Source organism: Triturus cristatus, chromosome 7 (assembly GCF_964204655.1).
Source record: "Triturus cristatus chromosome 7, aTriCri1.1, whole genome shotgun sequence".
NCBI lineage: Eukaryota > Metazoa > Chordata > Amphibia > Caudata > Salamandridae > Triturus > Triturus cristatus.
In genome coordinates, this window is record NC_140590.1 from 1,163,470,816 (window position 1) to 1,163,489,866 (window position 19,051).

At 49.4% G+C, this 19,051-nt stretch overlaps 1 protein-coding gene across 1 annotated transcript in view; it reads left to right on the forward strand.

The window, feature by feature from the left end:
• Positions 1–19,051, forward strand: part of SLC5A2 (solute carrier family 5 member 2) — a 123,209-nt gene that overhangs the window by 87,526 nt on the left and 16,632 nt on the right. The window lies entirely within an intron of this gene.

Below are 19,051 nucleotides of genomic sequence, written 5' to 3' on the forward strand. Positions count from 1 at the left end.
AATGAAGCTTATGTGCCAGTCGAGAGAAAACGGTGGATGGTGCCGTTTTATGTTGTCCAAAGCAGGGATAGTTAGCAGCTGTTATAAGCAAGCAATCTATTATAAGAAAGCCATTCCATTTTCAAGCTTTATTTCGGTCATTATAGACCATAAAAGCAGAAAGTATAATACATACATCACTGGATTTGAGCGCAAAAAACATCAATAAACATTAAAACATATAACCAGAATGCAGATGAATTGATCAGGTTTCATAACAGTTAAAAAGAAGTAAAAACAGCGATTTTATGAATTCCTAGTGTTAAAACAGTAGAAAATACAAAAAGGGCGTTTAACATATGCGGGGGGAGTTTAAAAACTTGCGGTGCCTAAGCCACATAGACTTGAGGAAACGGGACACAGCAAAACCAATCGGAGGATGGGTGTCAGTTCTCAAAACTCTAAAGGCCTCCAGACACTGCCTATACCCCAAGTTCCTGCAAAGTGGTAAGAGCCAGTACCTCCTGGCTGCATTATAGCCAGGACAGAAAAAGAAAACATGAATGACTGACTCTTCTTGGCTGACACAAGCAGGACATCCAATGGGAGAAGCTTTTGACCATTTGTTTGTAAATGCATGAACCAGCAGGGAGCCCAATCTGAACTGTATATATAGCTCCCTTGCCATGGATGGTTGAGCAACATCAAGGACAGACTCAAATAGATACTGGTCTTTAAAATTAAGGAAGTCAGAAGTTAGGCGGCCTAGTTTTGTGCTCCCCTGAGTTTCAGCCAGTCTGAGCAGTCTGTAGGCTTTAACTATTTCTATCCGCGATATTGTTGGGGACACTTCCTCAGGGTGGGTCCATAGGTGTGGCTGGCCTAATCTGAAGCACATATCTCTTATGTGTGCAAACCAGGATAGTTTTCCCACCCCTGGGAGTCCCAGAATTGCCTTAAATTCAGACTGGTAGACTGTTAGTTCGAGGGTCGCCCCTAGTCTACGCCAGAAAGTCAAGGGTCGCAGTAGAATCTCCTCCTCTATGGGTCTAATCACAAGATCCATATGTAGGGGGATGAGAGGGGTACTTAGTGGTAGACCCAAGAGCTGCCTCATAAGCTTATTCTCAGATTTGGCCAATGCACCTGCATAGAGATGACCCCAAAGCTCTGCCCCATACATTATAGCATTCCTGATTTGGACTTTGTAAATCTCGGCCAGCGGGCCCGGCAGTCTATATGATGAGTTTCTGAATGATTTTACTATACCCCCAGTCATCTGTACTAGCCTTAAGCGTGCCTTTTCTTGCTGCAGGCCCCATTCAAATGTTTCTGTCAGCATAACACCAAGGTAATCAAAGACAGCTACCCTCTCTAGCTGGGTGCCATTTAGAGAGGGATTTGGGCGAGATGTTTTGCTTGGGTTAAAAACCATATACTTGGTTTTTGATGTGTTCATCTCCAACCCCCTGTATTTACAAAATAAAGAGAAGCTGTCAAGGATCCTTTGGATGCCCATGGGAGACTTGGATAGTAACAAGGTGTCGTCCGCAAACATCATTGCTGGCACCTTGTCACGGACCAGCTTTGGGGCATCATTGTTAGCTACCTCATTTAATTGGTCCACCAGAGCATTAATAAAAAGACAGAACAGTGTAGGGGCCAGAACACACCCCTGCCTTACACCTCTATTTACTGGGAAACGGGGGGCTAGTTCCCCATATTTCTCGTGTATCACCTGGGCAAAATTTCCAGTATGCAGGCGCTTAATCAAAGACAGCAAGTAGGGCGGAATGCCCATTTGCTCAAGAACCACCCACAGTTTATCTCGAGGTACCAAATCAAAGGCTGATTTAAGATCAACGAAAATGAAATAGAGGCTCCCACCCTCTATTGACACCGTCTGAAGACGCAGCCTGAAGATTTGGTCAATAGTGGAAATATTTTTACGAAAACCAGCCTGGTACGCACTCAGGATTTCATGCTCGTCAACCCAGGACTGGAGACGCTCCAGGACAATCCTGGCAAACAACTTCTGAGTGACGTCAATCAGGCTGATCGGCCTATAATTAGTGGGCAGTAGGGGTGAGCCCTTCTTATATACTGGAAACATTTCAGCCCCTAGCTAGGTATCCAGGATTTTCATGCCATTTAAAATGTTGTTAAATATTACCCAAAGATAGGGGCCCCAGATATTGGGTTGTTCCCGAAATAAGTCCCAAGGGATCTTATCTAAACCAGGGGCCTTTCCAAGGGGAAGCTTCCCAATAGCACTCAACACTTCAGTCAGAGTGAACCCTTCCACATCTTCAGAGTTATTCCCTTCTGAGGTTGATAAAGTTCCCATATTAAGCTCTAAGGTTTCCTGTGTGGAATACAGCGATTAGAAATTAGATTTCCAGGCGTCTGCAGCGATGTTCGGCTTAATAGGCGAGTTCTCTGTGGAGCTATCTGTACAAACTAGGATCCAAAATGCCTTCATATCCCTGCTAGTGAGTGCCTGTTTGATTGCATCCCATCTTTCAAGCTCCCAGTTGTTTTTGGCTAGCTTTATACTATCACTATATAGAGCCCTATTTGTTTTTATCAGGGATCTATCTTTAGTTTTTATAGCGTCGATAAGGGCGCCCTTTGCTATTCGGCAAGAATTATTAAACCATGTAGTTTTAGGGCTCCTCTTACCCTTGGAATGCATCAGGGGATTGAAGATGTTGGTCAGGCTAGTGGTCAGATCCACATGTAAAGCCATGAGTTGAGCGATGGTATTAGGAGAATTGAGTGTCTGGGCAGCCTCCTCCATCACCACTAAAGGTGAAATAATTAAAGAGTAAAGGGCAGCAGCCTTGCCTGGTGACTGCTTCAGGGTTTCCCATCTAATTCTCCTTCTATTATTGGCTAGTGTTAGATTGCTGCCAGATGAGGGGCTAGTAGTTGAGGGACTGTAGAGATCCGGGAGCTTGAGGTCGTGTACCAGAGCATTGTGGTCACTGTCGTGTCTCGACAAGACAGCAAAGTCGACAACCCAGTGCCATATGCTTGCTTCCACTAGGATATAATCCAATAAGGATGATTGCCCTGGTCTATTGAAAGTAAGCTTCCCTGGTTGGTCTGACTTAGTATGACCATTAAATGCCCTCAGTGCATGAGTTAGTGTTACTGCACTGATCTGGAGAACCAAGGTAGTCCAGGCCTTTACCAGAGGAATTTGCGGTTCAGGGATTAACCAAAAGGAATCCTCATCAGTAAGGGAAGAGTCAGTAGGAATGGCTAGAGGCTCAAATTGACAATTGAAATCTCCCCCTATAACCATCCTAGAATCCGGGGGAATTAGTTCGATAAATGTGGTTAGCATATCTATGTTCAGGGATTCCTGTGCAAAAGTTATGAATGTGCATGAATAGATGTTAATAAAGATAATTTTAGTCCTGGTAGAAAAAGTTAGGAGGGTACACTGGATGTCATCAGATGCGGTATTCAACTGTTCAACAGTACAGTCCAGATGTGTAGCAACCCACGTGCCTAAGCCCCCCGATGGTCTGCCTCTACCCCCCATAGTGGCTAGCGCATTAAAAGTTACTTAGCCCCTCATGACAATGTCCTCTCTTGCCCAAGTCTCCTGGAACATACACACGTCATGATCTTGTACAAATTGCCTCCAGTCAGGATTTTGGAGTTTACTTTTAATACCAGTGATGTTCCAAGACAAGACCCTCAGTTTGTGGCCTAAATTCAAAATGGCATCATGTACTTTATGGCCAGAGGGGTTGGGGGTTTGTGTAATCTCTGGCTCAGACCCGGAGTCTAATACACCCTCTTCGGAGCTATTCCTAACCATACTTGGGGGTATGATATCAGGGGTGAGAAGGGCTGGATTGTTCGACACATTTAAACTATCACCAACATAATCTTGAGGTCCCTGATAAGGTTCTTGTTGAGACTCCCCTGGTGCATCTTCAAACAAGCCAAGATTACTCTGTGACTGGGTCCCAATGTTTTTCGGTTTAAACTCTATTGGTCCCCTGAGACCAACGACTAGGAGTAAGATCAGGTGGTAACATAAGTCAATCCACTTCTTCAAGGGCCCCAAATCTATTTGCTACTGCAACATTGTACAGGATTCTAGAGGTTTGGCCTATTGTTGGATGGGATTGAAACCAGTGTGTTGGAACTCTAGTGCAAGGAGTCCAGGGTGGTGGATAATTACAAGAATAGAAGAAGTCCAGGGTGTGTGGTTGAATCCCTGTGAGCAGTACATAAGAACAGGAGAACTGGTCTGCCAAGATTTGGACTGTCTGGAGATTACTAAAATTAATAACTATATAGTCTCCTTTAATTGATTTGGGGTTTTTACCAACCCAACCCACTCTTCGCACTAGTAATATCTCACCTGCCCTATCATAGGGAAACTGCCCATTCCTGGTGAGCCAAAAAAGGCACTTGGTCCTCAATTCCAACTGGGTTTCTCTCTGGCCTGGTTTAATTTCAGGTACACCAGTTAGGACTATAACATTGGGGCGTGAGGCTGGGGGTAGATCTATTGTTGGAGTAGCCAATAAAACTGGACCCGAATTCTCACTCTCTGCAGGATTAGGCCTCTCCTAACATCTGCTCAGAATGGGCAAGTCTGCTTGTACGTGGGCCTTCATTATTAGGAGCAGGATGGGGACTCACATTCTCAGTGGTGGGTCTCCTGGGGCCAGGAGTAGTCCTCCGTACTTGGGCCTGATGGATGCCAGGTTCCTCACAATGAGAGTGAGTGTTTCCCTCTTGCGCAGTGCTGCGTGCCGCTGCCTCAAAAGCACTCGTTAGAACTGGACAAGATGGAGCACTAGAGGGGCCACATCTATCTAAAGGGGATTAAAGCAATTTAATTAACAGGCATGCTACTGGTTCAAAAAATTGCATTTTATCTATGTTCTTACTGCCTCTTCTGTAATTTTCTGCTTAGGAGTAATGTCACTGTGCGTGCTCGGTTGAAGCAAAATTGTAGTCCTTCTTCTATTTTTGTGAAATGTCCCATTTTTTGGCTTTAAAATTTTGGTTATCCTAGGCTAAAGCCTTAATGAACTTGCTTTAGAACTCAGTGGCAACATAACTTTTACTCTGCCTCCTCCTTATGTAATTTGTTGACAGGCCTTGAATTTTGATTCCGCTCTTAGGCGTCATGTAGGTCAGAATGAACACCATGGCCGAGGATTGGAGCTAAGACAACTGCCCTCCTCTTTGGGCTGGACAATGCAAGAGAGAGCGGTCGGAAGGGGTTTGCAGTGATATGGCTGGCTGCCCTTGATAAATCAGGATTGCCCGGCTGGTTCGACAGTAGGCCCTTGCTTTCCACCTCTCACGTAAATGAGCCATACATGCACACAAAGTTACAAAGCTACTTTCTTATGATCCTCCCCTCTCACGCCCTTCACTGGGAATATCACCACCGCTCTCCACGGGCTCTGCCATGCTGGCTACTACCTACCCTGGTGCCATCCTGAAACCTCAATAAGTGAGCCACATCAGGACCAGGGATCACCTCTTTCTTGAAGATGCTTTGCACAACATTGCACAGGAAGGCTACAACCACGGACAGAATTGTTGGCGCTCTTCCTTGGGGGGCGGAGTAGATAAACGACAATTCTGGAGGTAATTTGCCTTGTTTTAAATCAGAGCCTGAGATCAGCGCCGCTGGGCGCTGCAGCCAATAGTGCCAATATCGGCAACACACTCCCCATCACACATACAACAATCTCCTGATAAATAACAGACAAGACACCTTTTTTCGTGGAGAAAATTGCTGCAGGTTTATTTACATACCAAAATATGCCAACATGGTGGGTTAGCTTATGGGCGATCCAAGGGCAGGCAGCCCCTCCGCCGCCTGTCCACCTGATGAACCAAATTGCACCGTGGCCCTAGCCAATCGGTGCTTACCAATTTTGGGGGAGGGGTTACCCCTCCCACTGGTGGACCGCCTGTCCACCCCTCTACTCATGCCCCCAGAGGGGGCGGAGCGTTCCAGGGTCCACCGCGAGGACTTCCTGGGGATATTTGGCATTTGCACCCTTGTGCTCCTGAAGAAGGTACCCTGTGTACCTTTCAACCTCTGGATCGCCCTGTAACTCCGCCACAGCTCTAGGTGTGGCCACTGTCACAACCAGGGCCCCCCACCAAGGCCGGCATTCTTACTTACATCCCGCTGATTCCAGGGCCTCGACCAGATCCAGCAAGAACAAGTCCATGCCCACTCTAGACAGGTGTACCCCATCTTCTTCAAAACACCCTGGGGCAGATTTATGTTCGCTGGCGCATCCCTGCAAATCAGCAAGGATGCGCCAGGGAAGATGCGTCACGCAAGTTTGCCCTTGCGCCACCGCAGATGCGCCGCATTTACAATGCGGTGCATCGTGGCGCAAGGCCAAGCAGATACGTGACGCATCTGCCGGCGTACGGTTGGCGCAGTGCTGAAGTTGCGTCGCAAGCGCGACGCAACTCCAGCACTGTTCCAACCTAACCTATCCCTAACATGGTGCGTCAAGCCTTACGCCTGCTTCAAGCAGGCGCAGGGTTTTGACGCATCAGCGTTGGGAAAGTGACTCAGTGAAATCTGATAGATTTCACTGAGTCACTTTTCAGGGGCGTTCCTGCGACGGAACGCCCCCCCCCTGTGTCGAAACGCCCACGTGAAACCTGATGCAGGTTTCACGTGGTGCAGGGCTTTACACCGTGACGCATCTCCATAGATGCGTCACGATGTAAATGGGGCGCAACGTGGCGCAGGGTTTACGCTGCCGCTGCGTCACAAAAGTGACACAACGGCGGCGTAAAAGGGGCGCAAGTCCCTCATAAATCTGCCCCCCTGTGTACTTGACATGCAGCAAACCATGCCTGTTAAAGCCAAACCCCCTCTGTTCAGTGAATTTACGCATAGCACTGTTAACTCTCCTGCGCGAGGTTTCCACGGCATCCACTGACCGTGCTCCTCGCCACACTAGACGAGGGGTTATCTGTGACCACCATAGCTCACATGTCCCCAATTGGTTGCTTAACATACACATGGCGGACTTCATTTCTCGCAGCAGTTCCCTCCTCCCCAAGAGAGTCAGATCATTTCCTTCCAGGTGTATGACCAGGATGTTGGGAGGAGAGACATCCCCCACTAGTCTCTGCTGCAGCTTCTTCAGCAAGCAGTTCCAGCACATGCCTGGGTATCCCAGCCAAATTATCTCGGTGGTGGAAAATCCATGCCTCCGTTTCCGTCTTTCCGCCCACTGTGCCACTCTCAAGACGCCCGAATGGCCAATCACCCAGACCTTTGATCCTGGCAAATAAAGAAATGTAAGGTCGCTAAACGCATTTATTGAATCACTGCAAACCAACCAATACAAACTCAAAATTGCAAAAATATTACACCATACACTGCACACCACCAGGCATCTGGTGCTTCACCCTGTTGTCCCAGGTACATTCCACATTTGCCTGTAAATACAAAACTTATTGTGTCCTCAGGCCCAATCCTTTGGCCAGCTTACGGACGGATGCACCTCTTAAAACATTGGGATTCCCTCTGTCCCACCTGCATAATGAGCTCTGCTGACTTACCCGCCCTAAAGGCTGTAGTTGCTGCCCCTATCCTGAATGAATGGCTGCAGCAGCGCTTGCCTGACAACGTTAAGCATGCCTTCTTTATTTACTCAACCTGAAACTTCGTGAGGGGCGTGCCGTCTGCGTGCACCAGTAGATAACCTTCTACAGCCGGGCGCAGGGCCAGGTAGGCAGCGAACAGGCCCACTGGGCAATACCTAGCATCACCTAGTCAGTGCAACCAGATCACTCTCCCCTCCCCAGCCTGGTCCGTTTTTGATCTTCTTACTAATATTTTGAGGGAGGCCCCAGAGAGTACTGCATCCTGTCCCTTCAATGCCACCCCAGACGTGTGTGATTTGGACATCGCCACTAGCTCACTGATTCTCAGGGCCCTGAAGAAAGCCAGGCTGAAGGTGGCTGAAAAGAGGGCCACTTCAAAAATTGAATGGGTTGCCTTGTGCACACAGTCAAGCATGCCCTGCAGCGTTTTCAATTCAATGGTGACCTATTGTCAGGTACCCGCAGCTCGCTCCTCGCCCAGCCCTTTAGCGCAGCCCTGATCAGGAAGGATTTGGTAGGATCGTCCTGGCTTCTTAATTTAGCATAATGACTAATTGCCGACAGGTGGCTGGATACCCAGGAGTGGCTTTTCCCTTTATCCTTGGCCCAAACTATGAAGGTTTGCACCCTGTGCTCCATGGATGTCCTCCCTTCCTCCCAGGCTCCCACCACTGCGCAAAGCATGGCAACGCAAGCCTTGTAGCGCTTACTGGCCCTGGGTGCTAAAGACAGATCGCCTAGTCCCCTCAAATGCTGTTCCACTTGAGAAGGAACCAGAGGTGCGGTGGAAACTGGGTCATCTCTTCTCTTGCTCTCGGCCATGCCTCCCGGAACCAGCGCCACTGAAAACGAGAGAGAGCATCAGCTGCTGTATTCTGCACCCCTTGAATGTGTCGTGCCCTACAGTCTACATTGTTATACAGGCAAGCCCGCACCAATTCCCTGAACAGGCACAAGACCAGGGACAGCTAGCTGACTGGGAGTTGTTAGCCTGCACCACTGCCATGTTGTCGGACCAGAAAAAGACCCTTTTTGCTGCCAGCACCGTTGGCCACAGATGAAAGGCTACCATGAAATAACTCCAACACAGTTACGTTGGCCGTGATCTTTCTCTTATGCCAAGAATTGGGCCATCTTTCCGCACACCAGTTGTTGCCCAATATCGCGCCAAAGCCCTCTCTGCCTGCCACATCTGTGAAGAGTGATAGCTCAGGACTGCCCGCCCAGGGGGCCCTCCAGATGACAGAGCCGTTGAAGTTGGCCAGGGATTCAGCCCACATGCCCAGGTCTTTCCTCATCCCCTTGCTCAATTTTACCATGTGGTGCTTTTTCTTTACCTTGGCAGTGGCCCTTTCTAACCTCCTCGCAAACACCCTTCCAGCTGGTATTACTCTAGCCGCAAAATTCAACTTCCCCAGCAAGCTTTGAATGAAGTCCAGTGAAGCCTTGTCCTGTCCCAAGGCTAACTGAATATGTGCTGTGCCAAGTCCTGAACCTTGTCTGATGGCAGCCTGGACTCGCCAGTAATGGTGTCCAGTTCTATTCCCAGGAAAGTTAGTACTTGCACCGGACCCTCTGTCTTCCCTGGAGTGAGAGGGACACCCAGATGGCTGGCCAGTTTCTCAAATTCTGTGAGGGCGTTCTTGCACTCCTGCGTGCCCTCACCCCCAATGAAAAGAAAATCGTCCAGGTAATGGGTCACCCCTACTACCTTGAGGGTCTCCTGGAGAACCCACGGCAGGAAGCAACGGAAGGCCTCAAAATACGCACAGGAAACCACGCATCCCATGGGCATGCATCTGTCGTACTAGTACCTGCTTAAAACCTAGCAGGTGTTGGCTGCTCGGCTGGACCATTATCAAGGGGAAAGCGGATTCGATGTCCACTTTGGCTAGTCAGGCCCCCTTGCCCGCCCTCCTGACCAAGTCTAATGCCACGTCCAGGGTACAATACATCACAGAGCAGGTGCCCTCCTCCAGCCCATGGTTAACAGATTCCCCCTCTGGGTAAGACAGGTGGTGAATTAACCTGACTGACCAAAACAGAAGTCCCAATGTTAGAAAAAGCAAAAGAGATCCATATATCTCTGCCAAAATGCCCAAACTGTGGGTCTAGGGGGATCTAGCTATAATCCCTATCATTTGTCTGGCACTCTTATGACAAACACAGTAGTGATTCAGAGAAGAAGAGACTCTAGGTGGCTACAGATCACAGTACAGCCTCTATTTGCACACAAAAAATTCTTTGAATAAAGTATAAAATATAAAAAATATTGCACAATATTGTTTTATTAAAACAAGGAGTTGTGTATTAGAGGCAAAGACAATAATAATCTACCTCCCAATACAGGTTACAATCTAAACATTAAAAAGAACATATACATCCAAGATTATTAAAAACAAGTCATATACATCCAAGATTATTAAAAACAAGTCGACGCGGCGTTTCGGTGTTTGGTATGTTCACCTTCTTCAGGACTAAAAACTTTCAATCTTAATGCAGCAATTGACTATGACTCGTGATAAGCATAGTATTTGGAGGTAAAAAGAATGATCTCCTCTCTTTATGCAGTGTAAAAGGAACTTCTATAGATGGATAGATCCTTATTAATCACCGTCAGAGCCACCGTATCTCAATGGATGGGGACCGTGAACTTGTCGGTATACAGTTCTATGTAGCAATAAGACCAATAGCGTGGAGTTTTTTATTAGCTCCAATCTCGTTATTAGATGTCCCTGAGTATTTATTCCTCTTTGTATAGGTGGGCACATCAGGTTTGAAATCTCTTTGTTAAAAATCGGCCTCCCTGTTCTGACGGCGACTCCGGAAGTGTCCGGATTCGAACACTTCCGGAGTCGCCGTCAGAACAGGGAGGCCGATTTTTAACAAAGAGATTTCAAACCTGATGTTCCCACCTATACAAAGAGGAATAAATACTCAGGGACATCTAATAACGAGATTGGAGCTAATAAAAAACTCCACGCTATTGGTCTTATTGCTACATAGAACTGTATACCGACAAGTTCACGGTCCCCATCCATTGAGATACGGTGGCTCTGACGGTGATTAATAAGGATCTATCCATCTATAGAAGTTCCTTTTACACTGCATAAAGAGAGGAGATCATTCTTTCTACCTCCAAATACTATGCTTATCACGAGTCATAGTCAATTGCTGCATTAAGATTGAAAGTTTTTAGTCCTGAAGAAGGTGAACATACCAAACACGGAAACGCCGCGTCAACTTGTTTTTAATAATCTTGGATGTATATGACTTGTTTTTAATAATCTTGGATGTATATGTTCTTTTTAATGTTTAGATTGTAACCTGTATTGGGAGGTAGATTATTATTGTCTTTTCCTCTAATACACAACTCCTTGTTTTAATAAAACAATATTGTGCAATATTTTTATATTTTATACTTTATTCAAAGAATTTTTTGTGTGCAAATAGAGGCTGTACTGTGCTCTGTAGCCACCTAGAGTCTCTTCTTCTCTGAATCACTACTGTGTTTGTCATAAGAGTGCCAGACAAATGATAGGGATTATAGCTAGATCCCCCTAGACCCACAGTTTGGGCATTTTGGCAGAGATATATGGATCTCTTTTGCTTTTTCTAACATTGGGACTTCTGTTTTGGTTAGTTTTGAATATACCTCGTCCCTAATCAGTACATAGGGGTACCTCCCATTCTTGTCTACACTGAATTAACCTGACTGAACATGGTTCCTTCTTGGGCACCACCCCCAGCGGAGAGACCAAAAAGTTGTCTAGCAGGGCAGATGAAAGGGGCCCGCTCCTTCACGACCTTGGCCTGCACCACTGGCGGTTGTTCCCTAGCAGATTTCAGGTTGTCAGCCTGCCTGCTTACCAGGGGGCCCACATAGGGGATCTTGAATCCTTCGCTAAAACCAGTCAGTAGCATCAGACTATCCTGTTGGTTGGGGTACTGCCTGAGAAGGGGTGTGAGGTTGGCCAGCGCTACCGGAGATGGGCCCTTGACTGCTCGCATGGATGCTGAGGCGTTGTCCATGGAGGGGGGAGGAGGGGTGGCGAGACTGACCGTCTAATGTGGCACCGAGAACAAGGGGAGCGCTGTGCAATGTCGCCAGGGGGGGAGGGGTGTGAGATTTTGATATGCCCCAGAAACCCTCAGATGTCCTGCCTGCCTTTGCCGGCGGGCTGCTGCTTCGAATAACAGGTTGCTGCGGGGTGGGTCCCACCGCATTTACTGCAGGAGTGCAAGAACTTGCATGTTTTGCCCCAGGACATTATCCAGCATTAAACAACCGACAGGTCCCCGGGGGGAGACCTTCTGAAGCCCCCCCTCTGGCTCCCTCCCCTGTGTGCTCCACGAAAGGGCTGCTTAAAGCCACGTTTGCCCACCTGAAAGGAACCCCTGCCTGTTGACTGCCCACCCTGGGATTTGGTCTGTGAACCTACGCTCTGCGGGGTGCAGGAGCCCATGTCGTCCATCCATAATTGGACCTCCTTCTGGTCCCACCCCATCTCCAGGCACATGGACATCTTCTTGCGGAACTCCCGGTCATAGTTGAACCAGCCCACTGCCCTCCACTTGATTGCCTCATTGTGAATCATCCTGGAGTACTGCACCAGCCCCGGGCCGAACTCTGGGTATCTTTCTATTGTAACCGTGGACAGGATTGAAAAAGCCTTGAGCCAGTTCTCAGTGGTCTTGTCAGGCCACGCCTGATATTTGACCTTTTTGTCATCCTCTTACCCTCCTATTTTCCTGGCATCAAGTCCCTCCTTGCCTAGCATTAGCAGGGTGAAAATGTCTATAAAGTCGTGCCACCAAATCCCTTCCTTGGCTGCCTGAGGCACCTGCCACGCTACGGAGCAGCGACCTGACCGCAAGGGGGCGGCAGTGACGGGCCGGGGTGGTGCTGGAGGTGTGCTCAGTTGCAGGGAGATGCACTTATGGGCTGAGGGGTGAAGGGGGCTGGAGAGTCCTGTCGGAGGGTCCCCAGGTACGACCGGGGGAACGACACTCTGGGCGATGGTGGTGAGAGGTGTTACTACCATGGTGGCCGGCGTGTCCGCAGTACCCGCTGCTGGCAATGGACTGTGGGTCATGTCGGGAGGGCTGGTGAGTGCTGGTGTAATAGTTCCCCCCCTGAGGCTATTGTTGTCGCACTTGGCCCAGGTAACCTCGCCCCCTCTTTGGAAACCTCCAGGACTACAACAACAGGGACAATACATTGTGCTTGCGGCTCACTCCCCTGGTTTGCTCACACACCAGCAGCCGCTAGCCCCCTCCCTTCCCAGTGTTTGGGCTACTACGCAGCAGCGAGGAGCCAGTCCCTGTCAAACCTGCTTTAAACTCAGCCATGAAAGTCCTCATAGTGTCCATGAGCTGACCCAACTCCTCCCTGGTGGCGTAGTTCCCTGGGGCCGAATTACTGTCCGTCGTGGTTACCATCCCCAGTGCTGCGGGTGGGGGAGTGGCGAGCGGGGGAGCGGCTTCACGGAGGGACAACAGCGCTCTACCTCTGGGAACCGGAGGATCTGCGGGGAAAGTCCTTATTGGTGGGCCTGCGGACCCGCTTAGTCCTGAAGGATCCTGCCTCTGCACTGGGCTGTTGCTCAGGGGTATGGGCCTCGCTGACGATACCGGTGTCCTCTGTTTCGTTCAACTTCATGAGTCCTGTCACCCATACCAACCCCTTGGTCTTGGTCATCAGAATAAACGCCGCCCATTGTGCATCCTGGGAGGTGTCTGGCTGCGAGTCCTCCACCTGAGACCTCTGCAAAAATAGGGGGGGGGGGACCCCTGGCTATCCATGCTGATCATTTGGCACACACAGGTCACTGAACGAATCTGGGGAGAAACATTTCTGTCAGAACATCACTGCACTTAAACCATTGTTGTATTGCCTGAACCTCTCTGTGTCCCTTGTGCCACCAGACGCTCTGCACCCACACCCTTCCCTTGTAGTTACATATTTGGTGGATTGAACTAGTAGACCTGAGGCTGGCGTACACCCTACTGACAGTTCGGTGAATACTCTGTGTGCGGAGATGAAAAAATGAAAGGTTAGCTGCGAAACCTCAAGCACTTTACGTGCGTCCCCGCACCTCACACTCTTGCCTAACCCTCCTGGAGTTTAGGCAATAGTCTCACTCGCCTCCTTCCCACTCACGTGAGCCATCTCATACCTTTTCTTGTTCCCGGTAATCCACTCTTCGTGCGGTGCTGCCTAGTCACGATTGATCCAATTAGATCTGAGCTGCCCCTGAAAATAGATAAAACGTTACAATCCTCTCCAGGACATTTCCTTAAATCCTGGATACCCTGTTTACGCTGCCGCTAACGCCGCTTGGTGTGATCCTGTGTCCCAGTACCTGCTGGTGATCCGTACGCAGCGCGCCTGCTTCAAAGTTACTGCAGGCAAAATGGCTTGTATCAGTGCCGATAGCTGGGAACACAAAACAGGCATTAATACACACTCCCTGCTAGGTGGTGCTTCAACCCGTGGCCAGACACCCCCTAAGGATAGACTGGGGCATCTGCTTGGGTACTGGCTGCCAGCCTAATGCATGCCCTGAACCATACGATTATGTAACCCTCTCTCCCCATGAGAAACATAATCCACCATCTTAAAATGTGACTAGCCTTTTCATAAATATGCCTGAGCAGGTATGCAGCAGTGATGAACGCCATTGTTACTGGAGTGCCCCTCTCGGAATGCCTTGGGGTATGTTCAGATATAGTCCGACTAGTCACAGCTTTGCTAACCCTCCTGATGCATGTGTTCAGAACCAGGAATACCCAGTTGGGCCTGTGACTGAAAGAGGCATCCCTTTCCGTTTACTAATTGGAATGCCAACAGTCTCTTCAACATACTAAATTCACCCAAAATGGGGGCAACAGACTAATAGCGGGCGATTTTTGTCACATCTTGATCTGGGGCCCACATGTTTAGCATTCCCCGTTAAGTGCCCATTGATTTTTCAACATTTCCGAGCCCCTGGGGAGCCGGCACAAACCCCAGACCCCTTCCCACAGAACATGCCCCATGGGCCGAGATCCTAGCGCTGTCCCCACCGTGGTTCAGAGGAGCAGTTGATGGAGACTTGCGGCGCTCTCCGCCCGCCCCCCCCCCCCCCGGCCAACCACATGCCCACAAGGGGCCCTGGGCCTGGCGCGGCCGGACTAGCATAGCAGCGGCCGGAGGGAGCCCTGTGGCGCTCGCTGCCCCCCCCACGCAACCACCCGCTCCCTTTGCCACTGGACAAAGAATCCCATCAATGGTGGTGGAGCCCACCCACTCGGCCTGAATTTACTCCCGCCGCAATCAAGGGGGGGAAGGGGGAGGCCTGCGCTGCTCGCTTAGGCCCAGACCCGTGCGTCCAGAACACACATGGTCAAGCCTCCAGCCCGCCCTCTCCCCCGTGCGAGTCCCGCGCTGAGGGCTGTGCATTGACTGAGGCCTGGGCTGTAGGCGGCATGTGTGGTGTGGACCATCAGAGAGTAGAGCCTGTACCTGGTTCCGCCCCACCGGCGGTCGGAGGCCCCATGCGGGCCGAGGCCCAGGCACCGTGATGCCACACGTGCCAGGGACCCTAACCTCGCATTTCCTGTATTTCGTTACCATGCAGAACCATTTTACCTTAGTACATCAGATTATATTGGTGCACACACTTTGGTTAAGTGGAGAAGCCAGGATTAATCCCAAGCTTCTGGTTTCACATTATGCAACTCAGACAATAGATGTATATGCTTTGCTTTCCCTACTCCTACCTTGCCAAACCCCCCCCCCCACTCCCCTTTGCCCCCCCATTCCCTGACTGCCTCCCTGCTGGCATCAATGCAGCCCTCGGTCACATCACAGACCAAACTTTGTGGCCCTTGGGAAAACATTTGCGACTACTCATGCACTAGACTGCGGAATCGCACATTCATGGACCCGAAACTATTTCCCATGTCATAGCCCTACCACCCCTCAGCCTGTGTAGATTCACAGATCCACAGAACTAATTATACATAAACTGTAACACTAACCTGTAATACTTATTTATGCTATAACGCTTCTTGAAGTTAGTAAGGATATTTACAAACATTAACTGCGATCTTTTCATAATATTAATAACTGCTTGGAGAATATTTATTGTGAGAGACACAAGTGCAACATGAACTAAGCATTACACTCCACACCACCCTCCAAGAGTAAGCATTGGCTGTTTTTCCTAGCTATCCCCATGAATGTCAAAGCCTAAAGAGGAGGCACAGGGCAATCCATTGAACATGCAGCAGTTGTGAGAAAGTGCCATCTTTCTTGCATGGTATGCCCCCACTTTTTGCTGAATTGCTGAATGTACTTTGACTGAGTGTACCCTGGACTCCTGCCAATCAGGTGCCCAGGGCCTATGTTCCTTCCCTAAAACACACAAACTCCAAATTGGCAAACCCTGGCCACACGTCAGCCCCTGGTAAATGGTACCCTAGGTACCCAGGGCCTTGTGACCAGGGAAGGCCTCTAAGGGTCACAGCACTCATTGTGCCACCCTTAGAGGCCCTGTACCCTTACACACACACACTGCCTTTGCAGGCTGGGTGCAGGACAAAACAAAGAGTCGACATGGCACACATCTCTGTGGGCCATGCCCATCACCTACACTGCCAAGGCATATATCAGCCACCCCTCTGGCTGGGTGCCTTATGCCAATGGTGTGGGCACAGGAGCCCTGTGCCCCTACAGTACTCAGGTCCATTCCTGGGCACTGTAAGTGCAGTGCTGCCATTTAAGAGTACATGGTGCTGAGAGCTCGTCAAACACGAACTCCACAGCACCATAATGGCAACACTGAAGACTGGGAAGTTTGGTATCAAACTTCTCAGCACATTAAACCCACACTGATGCCAGTGTGGAATTTAATGTACCAAGCACCCCAGAGGGCATCTTAGAGATGCCCCCTCACAACTAACCTACAATCCACGTCTGCTCTGAGGCTGCCCAGGCTGCCACACAGCAGACACGTTGCTGGACCCCTGGGTGGGACAGCCCCTGCTTTCCAGGGCCTGCAACAATGCACATCCTGGGCGAGGTGATAAATCTCTTCCCCCAGGATGAGCAAAGGGAAGCTTCAAAGGCATGCCGCCTCTGTGAGCTTCCCCAGGCCACTGCAACCCCCCACTCTGGCGGGAAGCTTGGCCGGAAACCCCATACAAGGACAGGGGATGTGCCAGCCTGCCCACCCCACCCCTCAGGTGGGGGAGGCGAGGTGAAGCACATCTCCGGGCTCTCGCCATCTTGAAGATGGGAGGCCCTACCCTATCAGGATTAGGCTACTGCCCCCCTCCCACAGGAGAGAGGCAGGATAGGGGGTGTACCCACCCCAGGACAGGGACCCATTGGTCCCTGGCCTTCACCTACCTGTAACGCCCCTAAATCTAGTATTTAGGGGCACCCTGAACCTTCCTTCCCCAGATTCAAGATTCCGAAATTACAAGAAGAGCGAGAAGAAAAGGAGACCTGCCCTGCAGCTGCGAAGGAGAGGGAGACACCAACTGCTTTGGCCCCAGCCCTACCGGCCTGTCGACCTCGAACCTGCTCCTGCTCCAAACCCGGCATCTCTTGTGGCCAGCAACCTCAGAAACCCCGGAGGACCTGGCTACCTTTGAACTCTGATCCCCTGGGACTTCCATGAGTAGAGGCTCTACTCAGAACCTACCTTTCACCCCTGGCAGCAGCCCGGAACCGCGATCCCAGCCCACTCTGCACCAGCCAAGCCTGGCCGGTGCTGGAGTGAACTAAACCCACGAGGACGACCCCACGGCGACTGTGACCCCGAGTCCGGCACCCAAGGACCCCCCTCGACAATCCTGAAGAAGCCTGCAGCCTCAGAACAGTGTGCCATCCCAACCGCGATCAACAGAGGGTAAGATTTTCCGACACCAAAAGGCACCCCTGCACCCGGCGCCGCACGGCCCTCTGTGTCCAATCCCGGGGTACCTACCTATCCTCCAACTACCAACTTACCTCTCGAAGTGGTGGTGGCACCTGAAGAGTCCTCGTCCCCGAGCCTGCAGTCTTTTTCCAAACCGGAGATTTCCCATTGAAATCCATTGAGCGCCCGAAGGCTCAAAAGCACTCTGAACCCAGCCGCCCGAGTGGCCCTGGCAGTGAAAACTCTACACTTTCCTACTTCCCCACTTGCCCTGAGTAAGTGACCAGGAGCCCAGCTCCCATAGCCGCGTGCCACCAAACAAGGCCCCCTATCCCTCATAGGATAATATTGGGCCTAACTCTCTCTGCACACGGCCGCCCTAGAGTCGCTGAGGGTGAACCAACTGTATCTACCTGGCCCGGGGAGACCCCTGAGTCTGTGCCCAGAACCTCAACTCTGCCAGTCGAGTACTTACCCTTAAACCGCAAACTCTATTTTCCTCATAGGGTAACATTGACTGGCTTTTTCCTGAAATTTCTTCTAAGTGTGGACTTTTCAAATCTTCAAATATTCACCAAAAATCAGCCGAGTGACAAAAACGAATTTACTCACCTGCTCTTAGGTGAGCTCCCAGTGCTGGATCTTGGTGCCCAGCTCTGACTCTGAAAAGTACCCACAACTATACTTACCTTTAACTCATTTTTCTTCCATAGGAAACCATTGACTGTTTTTCTGTGAAATTTCTTCTGTTGATTTCTGCAATCTTTAAATATTCTTCAAAAATCGTATAATATCTGAAAACGTAATTACTTACCTGTTTTGGATAAAGGTCCCAGTACTGAATCTAGGCACCCAGTACTGGATTACAAAAGTAACGAGAACCTACCGTACCTATAACCTGAATTTTCTTCCATAGGGAATCATTGATTGTTGCTCTGAAATATTTTTTAAGTGTCAACTTTTAAAATAGATAAATATTAGTTAAAAATCATTACAGTACCAAAGTCGACTTTCATCAACTGATTCTGAGAACTGACCCAGGACTGAATCTAGGATCCAGTCCTGGAATTACAAAAGTAATCTAAAAAGTAATCTGTTGCATATAACTTGAATTTATCATTGAGCTCAATGTATTGTTGTGTTTAGAAATAGGGTTGCCTACTGCAACTACTTGTAACTGTTTACTAAAAAGTCTATTGCATATACAAAAGTATTTTTATGAAACATCTCCTGTCGAGAAAGTATATTTTAATTCCAAGTGTTGGTTCTAAAATAAAACAAGCATATATTTTTTATATACAAACCATTGGCCTAGAGTTCAGTTATGGAGTGTGTGGAACCATTTGCTGACTGAGTGTGTACAACAAATGCTTTACACTGTCCTCTGATACTGCCTTACTGCTCGACCAGGCTACCACTTTGGAGAGTAAGGTTATATCTAACGTTAACCTCTGTTAAACCCTTGGGGTCTGTGGACTCTGTACACCCTGTACCTATTAAGGAACAGTATATACAGAGCCACTTTC